The sequence below is a fragment of the Ambystoma mexicanum genome, chromosome 5q, assembly GCF_040938575.1.
Source record: "Ambystoma mexicanum isolate Mex_15411 chromosome 5q, UKY_AmexF1_1, whole genome shotgun sequence".
NCBI lineage: Eukaryota > Metazoa > Chordata > Amphibia > Caudata > Ambystomatidae > Ambystoma > Ambystoma mexicanum.
This window is the reverse complement of record NC_090933.1, coordinates 45,831,937-45,853,195: the sequence shown is the minus strand read 5'-3', so window position 1 is coordinate 45,853,195 and position 21,259 is coordinate 45,831,937. Positions and strand designations below refer to the sequence as shown.

The 21,259-nt window shown below is 46.7% G+C and overlaps 1 protein-coding gene across 3 annotated transcripts in view; it reads right to left on the bottom strand.

Moving 5' to 3' along the window:
• Positions 1 to 21,259, bottom strand: part of GFOD1 (Gfo/Idh/MocA-like oxidoreductase domain containing 1) — a 364,310-nt gene that overhangs the window by 200,918 nt on the left and 142,133 nt on the right. The gene's annotated exons all lie outside the window — the stretch shown is intronic.

The following is a 21,259-nucleotide window of genomic DNA, read 5'->3' as shown; positions in this document are numbered from 1 at the left end:
CCAATACTCCACCCAAGCTAGGGGAGTTCTGACCCTCATCCACAAGTCCGTAAACTGCATACTCCACACATCCCACATCGACACAGAAGGCAGATATGTGATTCTTCACTGCACTTTGGCTCACATAGAATGCTTGCTGGTCAACTCATACACGCCCAACACTGACTCCCCCGAGTTTATTGACAAAGTGACTGCCATTCTTATGAGATATCTAGACGTCCCCATCATATGGGGGGGGGACATGAATTTGATACTTGACAATGTCCTAGACAAAACAACGACCACTCGCAGAACCACAACTCGAGCGGCCAAACGACTCCTCATACACATGGACTCCCTGAATCTACATGATATATGGAGAACGCTCCATCCCCATGAAATGGACTACACTTTCTACTCAACGGTACATGACAGTTCCTCAAGAAAAGATCTGTTCCTCTTGTCTGGTAACCATGTGGGTAGGGTTTTAGATGTCAGGATCCTCGCACGCACGCTATCTGACCACTCCCCTGTGCTTCTACAGATCCAACTCGGCAACACAATGTTGCCACGACCCGCCTGGCGCTTTAAATCTGCTGCCCTATCTGACATTGGCCCTCATTACGACCCTGGCGTTGGACCATGGTGCTACTAGCACCATGGTCCATGGCAGTAACTTACCGACTCCGCCATGGCGGAATGGGGAATTACCGCCCCATTCCGAGGTTGGCGGGGCGGTGATTCCCCATGCCGCCATGGCCCTTCCCCATTCCCATTTTTGCCCCATAGGGCTCAATGAGAATGGGGAAGGCGCTAAGTACGGTGCCGCAAATTGCGGCACCGTACTTAGCACCAAGGTCCCTTTGCGGGTTGGTTTTTAACACCTGCAAAAAGCAGGCGTTAAAGTCTCCAACCCGCAAAGGGACCTCGTAATCAGGCGTTAAGGGTTTAACGGCGCCGCCACCTTTTACGGCGCCGTTAACCCCTTAACGCCTGGGTTGTAATGAGGGCCATTGTCTTTAAAGCTGAGATCCTAGCGGACATAACCACATTCTTTGAAAATAACAGAGCGTCTGACACACCTGAAGGGATCAGATGGGAGGCATTTAAGGTTTACATCAGAGGGATGTGCATCTCTAGGGAAGCCGGATTCCTAAAATCTATAAGGCAAGCCCTAAATAACTCTGAAACCAAGCTTAAAGCCCTAGAACAGGAGTACCTCTCCACGCCGACCCCAGTAACCCTAGCTAAGATCAGAAAAGAACTGGAACAGTTTGAGTCGCATGCCTTGAGTGAGGTGCGATATTATGCTCGCCCAGTTGCTGCCCGTAAATATGGGGAGGGCGACAGACCGGGTAGAACCCTGGCCAGGCTGGTGCGTGCGGAGGGTGGTAAGACCCGAATTGATAGCATTATAGACAAAAAAGGGTTAAGGCACTGGTCGGACCAATCCATTCTAGACACATTCGCCAGCTTTTATGCCAATCTGTATGGTCCCCAGCCTGAACACTAAGCCCAGGACATGGATGACCTGCTGGAAAGCATTCCTATGACCCTTATTTCCCAGGACACCAGGGAACGACTTGATACTCTGTTCACCTTGGATGAGATTGTCCAGGTGATTTCAGACCTTCCCAAAAACAAAGCTCCTGGCCCAGATGGGCTCACCTCTGAGTTCTATCAGGAGCACGTGACCATACTAGCACCTGCTTTCCATGGGGTCTGGGCCGAATCACTTCGATTAAACATCCCCCCCCTCCTTAAGAGAAGCATTAATAACAGTCCTCCCCAAACGTGGGAAACCCCCAGACGAGTGCGGGTCCTACATGCCCCTATCCCTTATTAACACTGACATGAAAATCTTTACCAAGATAATCGATAACAGGTTTCTCCCATTCATGCCCCATATGGTCCATGCTGACCAAAGTGGATTTGTTCCCGGACGATCCATGGTACTGAACATCCGCCGGCTATTTAACGTGATGTCCAGAATTGATCTGAATGCTGATGCAGTGGCAGTAACACTAGACGCCCAAAAAGCTTTTGATATGGTCTCATGGCAATACCTATGGGCCGTGCTGGAGAAAATGGGAGTTCGGCCAAATATGATATCCTATATAAAACTTCTATACACGGGTCCACTAGCCAGGGTGCTTGTAAACTCTGTTCCCTCCTCTCCTTTACACTGAGGTACTCGTCAGGGATGTCCATTCTCCCCCATCCTTTTTGCGCTCGCTATTGAACCCATAACTGATCATGTAAGAGGGCGTCACATCAATAAAGGCATTTGGTTACAGGACATGCCAGAAATCGTCTCACTTTACGCGGATGATGTACTCTTGTACGTCAGAAACCCCTCCACATATCTAGACCCGATCATCCGCGACATCACCAAAATAGGCACGTACTCCGGTTTCACCATCAACTATTCTAAATCAGAACTCTTCCCTCTTACTATAGCAACTCAACAACCGGCATGTGAGTACCCCCTACGCTGGTCCCCGGGTGGTATCAGGTATCTCGGGGTGCAGGTGTCGCTAACCAAATCTTCCTTACTAGCGGACAACTACGAGGCTATGGCACAGCTCGTCGTGTCCAAATTCTCCAAATGGCGCAATCTACCGCTATCCCTTGCGGGCAGATTCTCCCTAATAAAGATGATAGTGGTCCCCAAGCTCCTTTACATCTTCGCTAACGTACCAGTCTGGCCCGGGAAGCAATACTTTAAGAGGCTCCACTCGGAGTGCGCCCAATTTCTCTGGCACTCTGGTTCGGTCTGCAAGAAGTGGCAACACATGACTTTACCCTATGATAAAGGGGGGCTCACAGCCCCAGACCTCCATCTGTACTGGAACGTGGCACAGGCCCAATACGCCACCCACTGGTACACGTTCCAGAATCCGCCCCCGCATGTAAAACTTGAGAAACTGGCTGGGGGTGGGACCAACAACATGACCTTATTACTGCACCGCACTTTCCAAACAGACGCCCAGGCCGACCCGGTGGCCACCACGATCAGGGCTTGGAATAGCATCCAGTGCCCCGAGCAAGAGCAACACCCATACTATAAGTGGCTTCCCATATGGCATTTTCCCAGACTTCCCCCCACACACGACCAACACCTCTTGCGACACTGGGAAAATCTGGGCTACCGAGCCCTAACTGACCTCTTCCCCGATGGCACAGATGAGGAGAACCATCTCTGGTTCCGGAAGCACCTCAAAACCTTCCTCTTTGCCTCCGCTTTCTCTCCCCTGCTAATACTACTGAAACTGCACTGAATCTGCAACTGGGCCACTCACCGTTCTCGGTCCTTGGCCCAGCCACTCTCCCATGCACTGCCTCCATGGCAACCCCAGCACTACGGGACTGTGTCTGTATCCCTACAGCCCCCCTTCCCAGCACTTGTCTGCACTTACTTCGCACTTGCCACCAGCTGGCCCTTGATATTTATCCTGTTTGCTGTATGCTATTAACCCTGTACTGCACTTTCCCCTCTCCCTTTCCCCCTTGCACTTTTCCCTTTCCCTCTACCCTTTGCACTTGCGCGATCTGACTGACACCTGGCCTAGTAGGATCGTTGTCTGTCTCCCCTTGTTCCCCCCCCTGCCTCGTCGCACCTTGAAACACTTGTGTATAGGCTTGTTACAAATGCCATATCATATCATATCATATCACGTTCGTTACCCCTCAAACATGGTGACCAGAACACTCCAACTCTCTGCTCGAAGTGCTACAGTACTACAGGCTTAGAGCAGCAGTACGAGCTATGTGGCCCTCGTACCCAGACGAACCCCCAGACTCACCTGAACTCCAATATATAGCAAACTCCGCAGGTGGCAGGGGCATAATATCCACTTTGTACAAAATGCAGTTGGAGAAAACAGTAGACACGTCTCTCAAACCACGAGAAGCATGGGCTAGGGAGCTTGAAACGGAAATAACTGATGAAATGTGGAGCAAAATGTGTGCACACATGCGCAAAGTCTGCCTTAGCGCCAGATTCCGCTGCGTACAATTCAAACTACTCAACAGGCTCTATTACACACCGTGCAGAGTAGCGAAATGTACACACACCCCGACTCACACATGCCCTAAATGCAAATCCAGCAAAGCAGATCACATACACATGTTCTGGTCCTACGCTGCGCTAAACACGTTCTGGGTGGCCGTGGCGGAGGCGCTCTCCAAAATAATTGGTTCCCCGGTGGATCTGGACCCACTAGCCCTGTTGTTTGGTATCTGGGTTGGGGAAAACGTAAGGAAAATGTCAAAATTCTTAAATGTGAGTGCCATTGTTGCCAAAAGATGTATATTGCAATGCTGGAAGTGCCATAATCCCCCCACCTTCATGATGTGGCTGAAAGCCCTTACCTGGGTACAAATATGTGAAGAAGAATACATCGGATCCCTACCTCATGTCATCACGCCCCAAAAACGTGTGGTCAGAATTCTGTAGCTACCTGAACAATAGAGACAAAGTGGAATGGAGGTCTACCCCCCCACCAGCACAGCCCAACATACCATGTGAACTGTGACTCTCCAAGCCGTCCACCATCCCCAACCTGGGATGTCGGATATAGTCACGTTGTACTGTCTTTGAATGATGTTATGTTGCTTGCTTATTGCTATGTAATCTGTACTGTGCCTGTCTTAACTTTTTGCCAATAAACAAAAGTTTAAAAAAAAAAGAATACATCTCATTGCTGGCTGCTCAAATACTCCTCCACCATGTAGCAAAACTCATTATAATGACTCTGCCATTAACGCTAGTAGAAATGCAATGTGTGACAGTAAGGAGACATTTCCTGGTTGGATGCACAAATGTCCCACCAATGTAAAAACACACATAATATCACCATGTGGGCTAGATCCTGCCCTTTAATGTTAGATAAAAAAAATGGCATGCCACGTAACAAAATGTCCAGGATGTTTGCCCCATTGAAACACTCAACACCAAACTCTACTCCATGTAATAACATTCATCAATTTGGCTTTGGCCAAAAATGCCAGCAAAACATGCCATGCCGCTGCCAGAAACCATTAATGCTCCAGCGCCCCCTGGGCCCAACCTTCGCACAAACGCAGAAAAGGAATCTGGGGAAGGGAGTCATTCCCTGGAACTGTGAACATTGTCCACTTGGATCTTTTTGGTTGAACTTTCCCTTTTGTGTTGGATTTGGACATTTATGCACTTTGAAACACATATCCTTTGCACCTCAGAGTTTTAGTGTGAGGGCCAGGATAGGATTTCAGACATAGGACATATTTTTGCTTTGGGCATATTATCCAAGGACAGCCACATTCGTTTTGGTTGAGGTAGGGAAACTCATCATAGACTAGGAAAGAAAGGCTTTTTTCAACCCCTTTACGATTTAATAAAAGTTTATAGACAAAACATGAGTCCTATGTGTCCGCGTCTCATTCGCGACTCCTCAAAAGAGCACGAGGAGTCTAAGGGCTTCAATGGAAGGTAGGTATTCGATCATAGGGGGATGGGGATACTTGATGCAGGAGCGTAAACTAGCTGTTCATTGTGGTCTCCGGCAGGGTAGAGATAGTAAGGGAGTAATGTGTGAATGGAAGGAGGAGTGGGATGGATGATGGTTGGGCAGGAAAGTAGTAATGCGAAGGGGTGGTAGGGTTGGGCAGGAGTGAGGGGGATGACATGGGGAGTAGAAGTGGTGGGGGCTGGTACGCTGATAGCATTCTTGAGAGGATTACTGCTGCAAAGCGTAATCAAGTGTGGGTGCAATGTGGCAGGTGAATGAGTGGGGTATAAGAGGGGTATGAAGTAAGTGGGTGGAGGGGTGGGTGGGCTAGGCACATACTGCATGGAACTGAGGTTAGAGGGATTAGTATTCATTATGGCAGAGGAAGTACCATATAAAGGCTCTGAGCCAGTAAAAAATGCCATGCTACAGAAGGAAAAAATATCCAGACATGCTATACCAAGATAGGTCAGTTTACCAAGTAATCACACTATGTTTGATTTTAACCTTGATGCAAAGTACAAAAATGCCATGGCACACAAAGAATATATGGCTAGACCTTAGCCACCAAATCAAGCCAATCTAGCCACGTAATAACACTCATCATCTTTGCTTTACTCTTGATGTCAAGTACCCTTGATGCCAGTTTAGGAGTCACCCTAAATTTATCAGCTCAAAGGCCCTCATTACAACCTTGGCGGAGGACCATGGTGCTATTAGCACCATGGTCCATGCCGCTAAGGTTACGATTCCGCTATGGTGGATGGCGGAATTACCGCCCCATTCCAAGGTGAGTGGGGCGGTAATTCCCCATTCACCATTTGCCCTTCCCCATTCCCATTTTTGCCCCCATAGGGCATGATGGGAATGGGGAAGCCGCTAATTACGGCACCGTAAATTATGGTGCCGTAATTAGCTGCAAAGTCCCTTTGCGGGTTGGATTTTTAACGCCTGCTAAAAGCAGGCGTTAAACACCAACCCGCAAAGGGACACTTGTAATCAGGCGTTAAGGGTTAACGGCACCGACGGCGCCGTTAAACCCTTAACGCCCGAGTTGTAATGAGTGCCAAAGACTTACATCTCTGCTTACTCTACATTCTCCCCCGCTCAAACTGGAGAAGTATGGTCTACATGCACAGAGACGTATACAAACACACCAAGTACCCCTTTCCCCCTCCCCTTCTCCTAAATGTATGCCTTCTGTTCCTGCTTTTTTTCAACCAATTCTCAACCAAGCTCCATAATTTTTCCAGCTCATACTAAGGCCCATAAACCCAGGTATGCGAACAGTATGCCTATCTACACTCAGACAAGCTTCACAGCTGGGACACCACTGCAGTGTTAAAGGTTGGAGAACATATACGTATTGCATTACATTACAGAGCGGGGAAATCAACATGCATTGTGAGTGTCCGTTATATATACTAACGTCGGCCTTTAAAGCTCCTATGTTACACCGTAGGCTGTCTCACGAGGAAAACAAAAAGAAAACTACTTGCAAACAAGCTTTCCATTAATTAAAATAGGCAATGCCTGGTAGCAAATGTGTTTAAAAAGAAATTGCTCTACAGATCCCATTTCTCATTGGTTGATAGATGGGAATGAAAAAGGAACCACTGGTAAAGCCAGTAGATTTGGCTTTGCAAATTTAGATGGTAAGAGTTGTTTTGTCCTGTCTGGTCTTTACAAATAAAGCCTTGCCCTCTATGTTTGTAAAGCCAGCACTATTTGCTTTGTCACTGCTTGTCACAATGCAGCAATGATGGCTAGGGAGCATTGTATAGGTTTATATACAAGGCTCCCAGTTCATCACGGTGGCATTTCTTAGTTTGTCGCCCTATGTGAGAGAGGGCCCAAACGTGGGTCTCTTGCTCACTGCGCCATAGGGAGCCAAGCGGCACCTCACTGAGGAGACTCAACAAGACCGAAACATGTCTGGGGTGGGTTGTTTGTGCTTCCATGCAGAAGGGACCTGGCTTAGCAGTTCGGGCAGGGCTGCTCCCATTGGTGGCAGTACCTGACTGATTTGCATATGGCTGAACCCTTTTTTGCAATGGAGCAGTCTGGCTAAAAGACGGTGTTGTGGAATGTTGCCCAGAGCAATGCCAGTGGTTCAGATTAATTTGAAACCTTCCACCCATCACTTTTGTGGTATTAGTCTGTCTCCCTATGTGAAAGAGGGTATTCCCAGACATGGGTCCCTTTCTCGCTGAGCCATAGGGAACCCCGGGGTTGCTTGTGTTTCCGTGCTGAGGAGAACTAGCTTATCAGTTTGGGTAGGGCTGCTCCCATTGGTGGCAGTACCTGAATGATTTGCATATGGCTGGACCCTTTTTTGCAATGGAGCAGTCGGGCTAAAAGACGGTGTTGTGGAATATTGCCCAGAGCAATGCCAGTGGTTCAGATTAATTTGAAACCTTCCACCCATCACTTTTGTGGTATTAGTTTGTCTCCCTATGTGAAAGAGGGTATGCCCAGACATGGGTCCCTTTCTCGCTGAGCCATAGGGAACCATGGGGTTGCTTGTGTTTCCGTGCTGAGGAGAACTAGCTTATCAGTTCGGGTACGGCTGCTCCCATTGGTGGCAGTACCTGACTGATTTGCATATGGCTGTACCCTTTTTGTAATGGAGCAGTCGGGCTAAAAAGAAAGTGGCATGGAAGGTTGCCCAGAGCAATGCCAGTGGTGCAGATTAATTTGAAACCTTCCACCCATCACTTTTTCGGTTTTAGTTTGTCTCCCTATGTGAAAGAGGATATGCCCAGACGTGGGTTCCTTGCTCGCTGACCCATAGGGAACCAAGCTGCACCTCACTGAGGAGGCCCAACAAGCCTGAAACATGTCTGGGTTGCTTGTGTTTCCATGCAGAGGGGACCTGGCTTAGCAGTTTGGGCAGGGCTGCTCCCATTGGCGGAAGTACCTGACTGATTTGCATATTGCTGGACCCCTTTTGCAATGGCGCAAACAACCTAAAGAAAATGGTGTGGAAGGTTGCCCAGATCAATGCCAGTGGTTCAGATTAATTCAAAACCTTCCACCCATCACTTTTTTGGTTTTAGTGTAGCACATAAACAGTGGCAGCCATAGTCATAGGCAATAATCATAATGGTCCAAACAGAAATAACAAACACAATGTAATGTAGCACAAAGGTAGAAAACGCATAAATGCACCAAAACAAGCTCTTAAAAGCAACATTCAACAACCCTCTCCACCTGCGATAATTTCAATTTGCAAGATACTAGTCAAGTATAAACTCAATCGCCCCTTAAGCGCCCCACCCCCCATGCACGCAACACACCATTTTTTAAATGTCAACTATCACTCACCACTGTCTAGTGCCGTGTGCAAATTGTAAGGCTTGCTCTCCCCAACTTATACTGTTTCATTCACTTCTACAAAATGGCTACCACTATAACAGCTTCCACCGTGATGCGCAGATGATTGACACCAACACCCTTCTAATATGTATTGTACTCATACAGCATTTATTGTATATTTTCACTTCTCTGCTCTCCGCTGCACTTAGTCCCAGTCGAATGTTCCCAGTTGACCGTGAACAATCTTTATCCCCCTTACCCATCCCTTTTTCTCTTGGTACGCAACAAAATGGTTTGTCCGTGGCTGTTGCCTTATAAAAACCCAATAAAATATATAAATAGAACAGAGTTAAAGCTCTCTCTAGCTAGAACAAATAAGGACTACATCCAAGAGACCTATGTGGTGGGGTCAGAAAAAGCAAGTTACTCAGTAGTCATATCAATAAAGACACATAGTTCAACCCCCTCAAAAAGATTTACAGTATCCGCCAACAGAGGTGCAATACCCATATATATTATTACAATACAGAAAGGACGTTCATGGCATTCAAATGAAATGTCGGGGTGCATAGACAATGTGTGGCTTTATTTTTCCAAAAAAGTAGCAGGCACCCCACCCCTCTCCAGAAAGAACGCAGCATTATAACCTGTTCTGTGGGTTTTTTTCCCCACTCTGAGAGTTCACAGCCATCGCTTTTTGCTCACTGTACCTTTCACAGATGGGACATATACATTTGCATGTCAGTCTTTGTCCCACCCACACAAAAAAAAAATTCAAGGAACTTTGTGTTGGTCACCCTAAGTTACCTGGGGGAACCCAGATATGGACCGCTTGCTCACTGAGCTCAGAGAGGCACAGCTTCACCTCACTGATGAGGCCCAACAAGGCTGAAACACGTGTATGGGGTTGCTGTTGGTACTCTTGTTCAGAAGGGAATTGCCATAGCATTTCGGTGCTGGACTGCCTGTGTGGGAGGGACAGAGAGTAAAGACTGATATGCAAATGGATATTTCCCATCTGTGAAAGGTACAGTGAGCAAAAAGCGATGGCTGTGAACTCTCAACGTGGGAAAAAACCACAGAACAGGTTATCGTGCTGTGTTCTTTCTGGAGAGGGACGCTTGCTACCTTTTAAAAAAAAATGTGCCTTTACTCGGCGTGTTTTGCAACCATGACGTGATCGCTGTGACCTTAAAGTGGGGCCGTAATCATCCATGTCCCTGGCACCCCAAATCCTCAAGCAAGACACTATCAAGCATTCGCTGCATTTGGAATGTTCCAGCATCAAGGTGTGCACACATACGAGAGTGGTACTGGACGCGACGTTCCCATTCCTTAAGCAATGCACCCGCAGTGTTATTCTAGGCACGGATTGAGCCCTGCGCCTCGCCATTTCCCGTGGGAGCCCCTGTTAACTTTGTTGCACAGCATCAAACCGCCGAGTCAGAGAGCAGTCATTGCACAGAGACGTGTTTGCATGAAACTATTCTCTAAAGCCTTTCTGTGCAGATGCCAGGTGAAAGCAAACACGCCTGCCCATGAAACACAGCTCTTTTCTAGGAAACAGAAATGTTGTTTCACCTGAGGTAAACATGCTATGTGGACACGATTATAGCACCTCGAGTCATAGGGCTGTTTCAAAGGGGCGAGGGGGAGAAGTGGGCGATGCAGAGGGAAGGAGGCAATTGGATATGATGTTAGTTCCTTACTTAATATGTTTGCTGCTACATGACCATCTGAAAGCGCTGCAAAACCAAAGGAAATGGGTCAAGCGAGGAGTTTAGGGGGGAACAAGATAAGGGGTGGGCTGGCCTATAGGGAACTCTATAGATTTCCTGTTAGGCCTCTGCACCCTGGGCCTATTTTGTGTGGTGACCTATTTTATTTCCAAATGTTCTCATAGGAAAAGTGTTCGGCTTTCAGACAATGTGGAATGTGGGGCCTCTTTGAACATTATTTCCAGGGTGCCTTTTGGTTCCCAGTCTACTCCTGAACAAGCTAAGGCGAAGAAGCTACGTGAGTTTCTGTCTGGGGGGCATATGATGTTCGCTGGTGGCAGTGTGAGGGTCTGTTGATGTGGTATTACCCGACATATATATATCGTTTTGGTAATATATATATATATATATAGGGGTTTTGGGGGTTTGGCGTGGGTGGGGGATTGTGGGGGGTTTCCCCCCACATATTTGTTACAATTGACCTTCGCAATTCGGTCAATTGTCAATTGAACAGTTGTAAAATGAACAATTCGTATCAACCGTTGATGTTACGTCAGACGTCAGAGACTGCTGGGTGCTGGTTGAGTGTGTGTATGCGGCGAGCTGAGGGTCTGTTTCGTGCTGTGTGTATCTCTGAGAATACATGAGGCTCTGTGGGAGGATGTGTGAAGTACTTTTGGAGGATGCGTGAGGGAGGGTCTGTCGAGATTATGGGATGGTAAGTTGCAGGCTAAGGAAGCCTCTCTTTGGCAGCGTGTGAAGCTCCGTTAGAGGCAAAGTGGGATTCTCTTTGGGGGGCATATGATGTTCGTTGGTGGCAGTGTGAGGGTCTGTTGATGTTACGTCAGAGACTGCTGGGTGCTGACTGAGGGTGTGTAGGGGATATGTGATGTCTGTTTCGGGCTGTGTGTACCTCTGGGAATGCATGATGCTCTGTGGGGGGATGTGTGGAGTCCCTGTGAGGGTGCGTGAGGGAGGGTCTGTCGAGATTATGGGATGGTGTGTTGGAGGATATGCAAGCCTCTCTTTGGCACCGTGCGATGGTCAGTTAGAGGCAAAGGAGTGTGGGGGGGCTCTGTTATGTGTGTGCAATGTGATGTCATAAATAAACATACCTTTCCATGTATGTTTTGCTCAGTTACTGTGTTATGTAGGCCTCTTAGTTAAAGAGGACGTGTCTGCCCATATTATATAACGGATTTCAAAAGGACCAAACATCACTTAACCCTGTGAGTGCCGTCGAGCTATACACACACACACATGCAGTGGTCTGGTTTTGCCTCAGGGTGTATTTATATGTCTGTATGTCCTGAATTTGGAGGAGGGTCAACACATCCTATCCAATCCCTCCAGGTCTCGGGCACTTTTGGCTGAAAGGGGTGAGAGTGTTGACTACAATCGAGAGCGATTGGAGCTGAAATGCGGGTACAAGGCAGAACAATGCCACATTTCAAAATGGAAACCACGCTGTGTGATAAGAATATGAACACAGCGAACAGCCACTGGTGTGCCCGGGCAGCCTGCATGTAAGGTTAGATACATACTACTCTTATCTAATGCAATGAGTGGAATCTTTTTAAGTGCACAGTAGAACTGGGGGCCATCCAGCTGCCCATCCTGAAGGAAAGCCCCATGTAAGTGTTCCAGGCGTGGCTCTGGAGAATGACCAGCTAACCCTGTGCCACAGACCCACGTGTCCTCCTTCAAAAGGCATTGACAAATCAGGGCCCGACACAGACATCCAGTTAGACAAAAGGATGCGTGTAACTCAACCGGTAATTAACATGATATAGCTTCAACATCTGGACAGGAACCTTTAAAAAATGCATAACCATGCATTCAGTTCCTTCATTGGGTATCTTTAGCTGTACAAGTGTCAGTCTGAAAGTACATTAGACGATGGTCAAATCAGCTGAGCTCAAAGTCAGTGGCAACCTCAACAGATTGATGTGAAATTCCCAAAAATTCCCACCAATCATTTCATGTCATTACAAAAGTCATAGCCATGACCGTTACTATGGTTAAGAGTTTCCTGTTTCCATCCCTCTTTAAACACCCATTGGTCCCTTTCGCGAAAAAAGCGGTTGCCAGCCAGTGAATATATGTTTGCAAAATGCACCTGCGAAAATTGTGCCTAATTCACAGAACAGGTCATTTATGAGTGGTGGTAATAAATGTGTATGAAAAAAGTGCGCCAGGACTTCACAAATTTGGGCATGCGAAGATCTGCGACTTCAATAGCAGGTGCGTGGGGTACCATCTTTAACACATACTTTGCACATGCAAAATAAGTTCCCTAGAGTCAATGCAAATGAGTGACACACATACAAATCCAGATGGGACACTTAAAGAGCCTGATTACGCATTTGCCGGTTCCCTGCCGTACCGGCAAACTCGCCTTACCGTTACCAGCACCTGATATCTCGTTGTTATGGGGATATTACAGGTGCCGGCAACAGCGGTTGGTTCCCATTCCAAGGAGTCCCATAGGAATGGGTTTGTCCCAATCACCGGCACCGGTAGTACCATTGCACCGGCTTCACAATCACCGCATAGGGGCAATTCTTTGCCGGTAGTGGCCTGACAGGCATTTTTACCGGACCGGCACACTCGTAATGAGGCCCTTACTCCTGTAGTAATTTACCCCCTGCTCCAGTCTGGCATTACTCAGATTTGGTACCTAAGCAATGGGAACACATGGAACTTTTTTAATTTTTCATAAAATTATTCCAAAAGTGATGAATGTCCTCCTAAGTGTGATATCACTTTGGCGAGAGAAAGTTGCTTTCTCTTTTCACTTTTCATATTATATTCTCCTTCCAGCCATTTGGCCCTGGTATTTTTCTCTTTTGCGTGAATCTGGGTATTTGCACATGCAAAGTGTGACAGGTCAAATCGTGATGGCGCTTGGGGTTCTTTGTGACTCAACGGTTGCATGCATTTTGCGTAGAATACTCAGAGAATGTACCAACTCACCCCTGCGCCCCTACTTGTTTACTCCTTTTCATTCTTGCTTGCACAGGACCATGCTGGCATAGAGTCAATGGGGTGGCACAGGGCCCGCAAGTGACTCAAATGAAAAGAAAGCGACAACCATAAACAAACACATTGCCCCCCTATAGCTTACTTTACGCTCCACCAAAAGGAGGGAAATACCCAGCTGACTTATCAGTAATCTTCATTACATCGAGTCTTAGCCTTCTTCGTCACAGTCCTAGTTCGGGTTGCTTCTCACTACCTCTAGAGCATTTTTTCTGGTTGAAGTCTGGATCTTCCCGCTCTAGGTTCCAATGCTCACGGGCGACCATCGGCTTGCCATTATCCCCAGGCTGCATGTACCATGCAGCTGCACACAGTGGGTACAGCTTTCTACCGTGCAGGATCCTCATGCAAGGACTTGGGTGCAGAAGACGGGTCAAGGGTTAATGGCCTGATTACTTAGCGGTAATCTTCATTACAACCAGTCCGAGTCTTCCTCGTCACTGTCCTAGTTTCCCACCCTGTTTGTGGTTGGCTTGGTATGAACATGGATCTAGTGTGGGTGTGAGGGGCTCTTGTAGGCGACAGTCCCCAAATAAAAAACACAGAGGAAGGACTAACTTGACTTATTTACTTAAAGACTTACTTGAAGCCGATTTCACCCAGACATCCTTCACCTTTTATTTGAATGGATGTACATCCTAACTAAGGCTCCCGGTTTTATGGTATTTATTTTTGCATCATTTCTGTCTGTATTTATCATATTTATATGTTTGGCAATATTTTCTGTATTTGACACGTTTATTTCCTGCCTTGTAACTAAAATAAGTGGCAACTTGTATTTTCCACATTTATTTACATGAAAAAACCACATCAGCACTTAGATGCCTGCAATGGAAGCTCCTACGCAACAGATCCCGGGCAGCATATCTGCAGCCATTTAAGCAACTTAAAAAGGAATTTGATTCCTTTTGAACCTTTCTGTTACATTACTTTGCACAGCCATTGACCTGCAATGTATGTTTGACAACATAAAGGCCCAGACAAGAGACATGCATTTCCGTTTTTATCAATGTGTTGCAACTACATACAGGAAGGAAAATAGTGATTTCCGTCTGTATTTATGTGTGGAAATCAGTTAAAACAGAAAACAGGGAGCCTTAACCTATAAGTATGTAAAGGACCCAGAAATACAACTGCTCTAGCTGTGAAAATGACTTTTGTACATCGCTTTGTTGAAAGGGACTTTCGCTTTCAATAAATAAACACAAAAACAAAAATACGGTATTGGCGTAGCCGATCCAATAAGAGCAACATACCATTAGAGATGTTGTTCCAAAGCCTTTGGATTTTCTAAATACAGTCCAAACATCTATGAGTGGAAGTTTCAACTGTTACGGAAAGCATTGCTTATACATAGGACTTCATTTGTGGGGACTGTTAGGCAGGGCTCAGCCCTGGCACTTGTTTCTGAGCACCAGCACTTATTTTCTTGCACTTAGTTTGATTATGAAGTGGTGATCGTCAGTGCATCCAACAACCCCAATAAGCAGGTGCGAGCAGTAGTTTAACCCCAAATGTGTCAACACTGTGGGGAGCAGCTGCTTTGTGGTGGCAGCAATGGCGGTGAACTGCCTGCCGGCAGTGTCACAAGCGTGCTCGAGAATATTTGGGCCCTGGCACTTCTTTTCTTTTACAAATTCAGCACTGGTTTATAGATGAGTTTAACTAGTAACAAGCAGACAAATAAGAGTTGCCGCAGTTTGATTGGTCTGTGAAAGAGCATCTCTCCTCTTCTCCACCCATCCTCAGTTCCCACGTGAAGATCTCAGAATGTGATCAGCTGGAGAGGGCTTGCCAACATGCCTTTCCCAGGACACAGTGATGCTAGCGAGCTGGATTGCATTCCTCAAGGCTCGCGTACTTGGCATCGCTCCTGCCAAGTTGCCCAATCCGGGCACCATGCCCCACTCAGCGCATGAACCAAACAGAACCAGCAGCTACACCTCCTTAATGGGCATAGCCCTTGGAAATCCGATGAAGAGGGCACACACCTAGAAGCCTTGCGTCGTAAATAAAACCCTTCGCTGCCTGAATCCCTGGGCAGCTCCCGAAGCAACCAACACTTTTGTATGGCATGGTGACCATTTACCATTTCGAATAATAATTATAGCCCTGTGGTAGTTATGTCTCATTTCATCACCTGAGTTTTAAAGCACTGGAATATCTGGCGCTACGATAGCCTTATGCAGTGGTACTCCATTTTGGGAAGATAAAAGGTTGAGTACACCTGACCCAATAAGTAACTGTGGTGTGCAGATTCTGAAAAGGATGAGTGCCAGGTGAGGCATTTCAGTGCCTGCTCTGTCCATGCGGGACTAGGACTACTCTTCCTACCCTACAGATGAGAACTAGAACCTTGAAGGACAGGGTGGAGGGCATGGTTTCTGCAGATCCCTCCAGGAACTTCAGAACCTACTGGCAAGGGTCAGGTGCATGGAGCCTAAGCAGCTGCAGTTTAGCTGCACTAAAAGAAAGTACACCTGGCTGCAAAAATTGCACTCTTTTCAAGTACAAAAGAGCATCTTCTACCCTAGATCATTTTTCCACTCTTTATAGGTAGCTCTTTATTCGTTTTTTAGGTCTCATTTCCAGGTAAATTGATCAACTGCATTAGGTCTATGGTTACTTAGTTGGAGCTGGGGAGCAGCATAATACGAATAAGCACACGCACGATGCAATGAAGTACAGCGAGCGCACAGTTCAGTTAAACACAACCAGAAGATCCAGGATGGGCGAAGAAAGTAATGAGTAGTCTTTTTTCACATGCAATATGCAGCAACTGATGTTCTTTCTTGCATGGCCATGCTGAAGGACCCTTCCTTTTTTGTGCTCATTACTTGCCACCATGTTTGCCTGTGCACTCTAATAAGTCCCATTACTCTGCACCCATCAGGGACTGCAGACTGCAGTGGCAGAGCTAGGGGAGAGTGGCAGGGAATGACCGCCATCCTCCTTCCATGTGCCTGCGCCCCCTGCTCGGATGGTGCTGTCACTACAGGACACACATTAATTTAAAAAAATGTGCAGGAGTGAGTATTGATCGGGTGCTCACCTGAGCCCAAGTGTTGCTGCGGCTAGGCCACCAAGGGATTCCCTGCCCATGCTGCACACCCTGGTTCTTCCTCCAATCTGGAAGACGGTGAAAACTATGGTATCGCATCAAAACGCCCAACTTGCTCAGAAATCACAGAACTTTTTTTTCCTTCGAATTGGTTAGGTAAGTAGGTACATTTAAAAACATAGATTGGGTGGGGTAAGGGCATAGGATAAGGTAAGGAGGCTTGGGGGGGTCCCCCGCATAATAATAACACAATTTGAAGAACAATAATTAGATGATTTCTCCTTTAGGTGAAGTGGATTCAGTGAAATGCAACACAACCATTGGGATGAATCCTGTGGAGTCGTCATTGATCCCCAGCCTAAAGTCTCTTTCCATGTGGCCAGGGAAAGGCAGCCACTGCCTGGTCCTGAACCTGGAGGTGATATTATGAGGGAGGATCACATCGGAGGATGTGCTGACTTAATTGGGAGAGACGTGGTACTCTTCCCTTGCATGTGAAGAAGATCCTATAGGTCCTGAGTTCACAATGGTATATTGTCATTATCCATATCCCTGTAATTATAAAGCCTTGACACCCCTTTTTATGAATCAACCTAAGCAGGATACCATTCACACCTCATATGTACATGAAACACATTTAACATCTCCCATTTTCAATGGTCTTCATTTTTTCAAACAATACAATCTTAAAGAGCCTAATACTCCTATGGACTTCTTCCTCCATAAAGCCTCAAGTACTGAGACGAGTAAGATGAAGAAGTTAATGAAGAGTGAAAGAAACATTGATCCAGAGGTGTGGACTAGTTGTCATGAGAAAACCCGCTTCACAGGACATTTAAACCTGCTGAGAATCTCCAGGTGAGTAGAGGAGAAGCTAGCTGCAGGGCCAGTGAGGCGGGAAGCGGTCGAGGCAGAAGAAGCAGATATGAAGAGGTGAACTGTGCGGGGCATAGCAGACGCTTACCAGCCTCTGCTTGGCAGCCCACCTACCCAGAGAGATGTGAGACCGTGAGAAGTGCCGCAGATGTTGCAGAGGGACTTCTGGGAGTGCAACAGCAATGGCAAGGCCCCAGCCTTGTCCAATGAAAACCCCTCATTTTCACTGACACACGAACGCGGAGTTGACGCTGAAACTGAAAGAGGGTCAGCAAAGCCGGGGAAGCCCTCCAGGAGTTGCTGCTTTGCCACAGCAGTGTGGCACAGTCCAAAGACACCAATCAACACCGGTGAATCTGCCCAAGAGTGCTGTGGGCCAAGGTGTGTGAACAGGTATATTGACAAATAAATTGATCTTTTGAATACTGAGTAAATAAATTGAAGACACAGAACTTTTACAAATCCTCATGGGAGAGAGCGCCATATGGGGAAGCTGGAGTAAAATGTTATCTGCAGCAGATGAACATTAAGGAGGAAGTTGAAAGTCAAAGTTTATACAAGTCCTCTTACATATAATGTCAATTTGAGGAAAATCGGAACAAGCATTGCCACAATCTAAAGTGTATTAGTATAAACATTAAGGAGGAAGTTGAATGGCAGAATGTGTACAAGCCTCCTTGTATGAGAGGTCAGTTTGGAGAAGATTGGACCAAGCATTGCTATAAGCTACTGAGATGGAAACAGTGAAGAGAAATTACTGTGTTATACCAGGAAGGAAAGTGTTGTGAACATTGTAGAAGGTCCTGGTGAAAGGTATCATCAGGCAGACAATCCCTTTGGGAAGAGATACCTGGCAGGAGAGTACACCAGGGGTTCTACAAGCCCTAGAAGGGGAGGAAAACATTGTGCACACTGTAGGCAGGGCTGGTCATTGGGCCGGCTCTCGCCTGATCTGAGATCCGGCACCAGATGTGAAGCCGGATCTCGGGATCCGGCCAGAGTCAGCCGCTCCAAATACAAAACCCATGCCCTGCATCTGGGTTGCTAAAAAAAAAATGCAAAAAGCTCTGCCGCCAAGAGCGCTCTTCTGGCTCTGTTTACACAGTCTCTACCCTGTGCGAGCACTGTGCACAAAGGTAATCTGCTCTATGTGCAGTGTGCTTGCACAGGGCAGTTTAAAAGAACTAACGCTGGCTAAAGTGACCTGCGCCACACAGGCAGCTATTTTAACTATGGAGATTTTCTTTACCCCTATTTAAATGTGGAGAATTATTCTTTTCGTGACTTTGGGGCATCAGTAGAAAACGTTTCCCTAAACAGCAGGCACATGTGTTTTGGGGTTTGTATTGTGCGCGGGAGGGGGCGGGTGGTGCAGTGGGGTTTGTGCGGAGTGGTGCAGGCCAGTAGGGAACATTGTTCCACTACTTATTTTTCTACACTTTAACCACTAATTGCTGGGTGTTTTAAGTTCTGTCAATGCCAATGTTAGCCAAACGGTACACAAATAAAATAAAAAAAGCTTTTGTAATTACAGGCAGGATGAGTGTTGTATTCCAGCCTTATGATTGTCTCCTGTACGCTCCTTAGCACTGGCTCCACTGGAGTTAGTGGGAACAGGCCACTTTGCTTACCAGTGCAGGGAAGCAATTGCCAAGGGGTTCCTTGTGTTTGTCCCCAGTGATCCTTCTCTCAACCCGTTAGGATTGTCCAGGGACAGGGCAGACTTTTCCCATGCAACAGTGTCTGCCTGGTCCATACACCATCACGGGTTGTCAACTCCCTAACCGTGGCCTCTACTTTTTTGCCTGGCACCAATTTTTCCAACAGCCCGGGACCTCTACTTTTTTGCCTGGCACCAATTTTTCAAATAGCCCGGGACATGCCATCAGTGGGTCAAGGTGGGTGGTGTCCATTGCTAGCCTTCACACAGGTATAGCGGCAGGGCCTTTTAATTATTTTAGTTGAAAGGGTTTGCAAGACTCAGTGGGCCCCCGAACAGCTGCACCATGTTGGTAGTCTTATGTCTTAAGTTAGGACATAAAATGTGCGCTTTGCAGAGTGCAGATTACAGGCTGCCTTTGCTGGCACCCTCAGGCCATCACCTCCCTCAGACCTCTTGTTGTATACAACAACATTCTTATCACCTTGTTTCCTTTTCACAACGTTTGTGTACATTAGCATATTGATGTCAAAAGCGATTTAATAGCTTTTCAAGTAACATTTAGGGGCTCATGTTGGCCAAATGAGTAATTTGTCAGCAGTTGGCCATTACGGTTACATGTTTGAGACATGGTTCAAACGAGACCTTGTAAGTTCTGTGGGTTTCCCTCCTAAAGGCAGATCTCGGTTGGTCCTCAGGCCCTAACTTTCAGAATGGCGCGGGACCTCCCAGGTCTGCCACACAATGGCTCCTCTGCAGTCTCTGTCCCCCTCCCGTCTGTGAAGGCTGGTCTTTGCGGCGACAGAGGCTTCACTTCTCCAGGCAGTCTCGGTGGCTTCCCTGAACGTGCGCCTTTAAGGGGGATCTTGAAGGGGTTTGTGGGAGCGGTGCAAGCCAGTAGGGAACATAGTTCCACTACTTCACTTTGACCACTGATTGCTGGGTGTTTTAAGTTCTGCCAATACAAATAATTTTAGCCAAGCAGTCCGACTGGATGCAATAAAAGGAGCACTATTGAGTAGTTTGGTTTCAAAAAGAGTTTGGTCTCTACTGTGAACTATCGCTGCAATTTGGTGAGAGGTAACCGGATCATCTTCATACTGGCTAGTGCAATATTTCTGTGATTGCCCCAGAAGACAATGTACAGTTTGGAGACAGAGTATTTAAAATGTAGTACATTTTGACTAGTAAAGTACATCTGTGCAACACATCACATCTGCCAAGTTTTTTGTTTTGAAGACCGAAGTATGGTATGTAAATGAAGAACACATTAGTGCTGTGCAAACACTAAAGAAAATCTTCTCAGTGTGGTGTCGTACTTAATCCTGACTGCAAGCCCTACCCCAGCGCTTGCTGCTTGCCTTCACGCCTCATCAGATGATGGGAACCCAAGCGGTTTTCAAGTGGTAATGATATCATATTTTGGGAGCACCAGTGCCTTGGAAGCGGTTTAAAGTGGAATTGATATATAGTTTATGGCCTTGTGGGTCCCCCATCAGATTATTTCCATTTCCACCACTGACGGTAGGAAGTCCTGGTACAAGAAACCATCAGGTAGTCAATCCTTTCGAGAAAAGACACTTTTTGCCATCCTAGAGAAAGACCCCTTAAGAAATAGACCTTTCATCTATTCATCTATTCTTAAAGGCTCATTGACTGAGAGAGACCCTCTCGCTATCCTACCTCAATTAATCATGGGCCTCTGCCAGACCAAGAGGGGGAATTCCTGGTAGGGGAGTCTATCAGAAGTTTCAAAACGTTATTAAAGAAGAAAAGACACTGTTTGTCATCCCGAAGAAAGACTCATTAAGAAATAGACCTTTTTTCTATTCTTAAAGGCTCGTTGACTGAGAGAGACACTCTCACTACCCTACCTGCAATAATCCCGGGGAATGTAACCAGGTCCTGGATGCAGAGACTAGTTGTTGGATTTTCATATTTGATTTTTCTGTACACATTTTATTCAATCAAAACAGAAACACTCACCACACACCTTTAGTTATTCATTTATATTGTGAGGGTCAGATGCCTTTTGGACTCAAGGACGCTTAGTATAATTCTGATGACGAGATACAGACTGATCTTTCGTTTTATTTTCCTACGTAGGGAAACT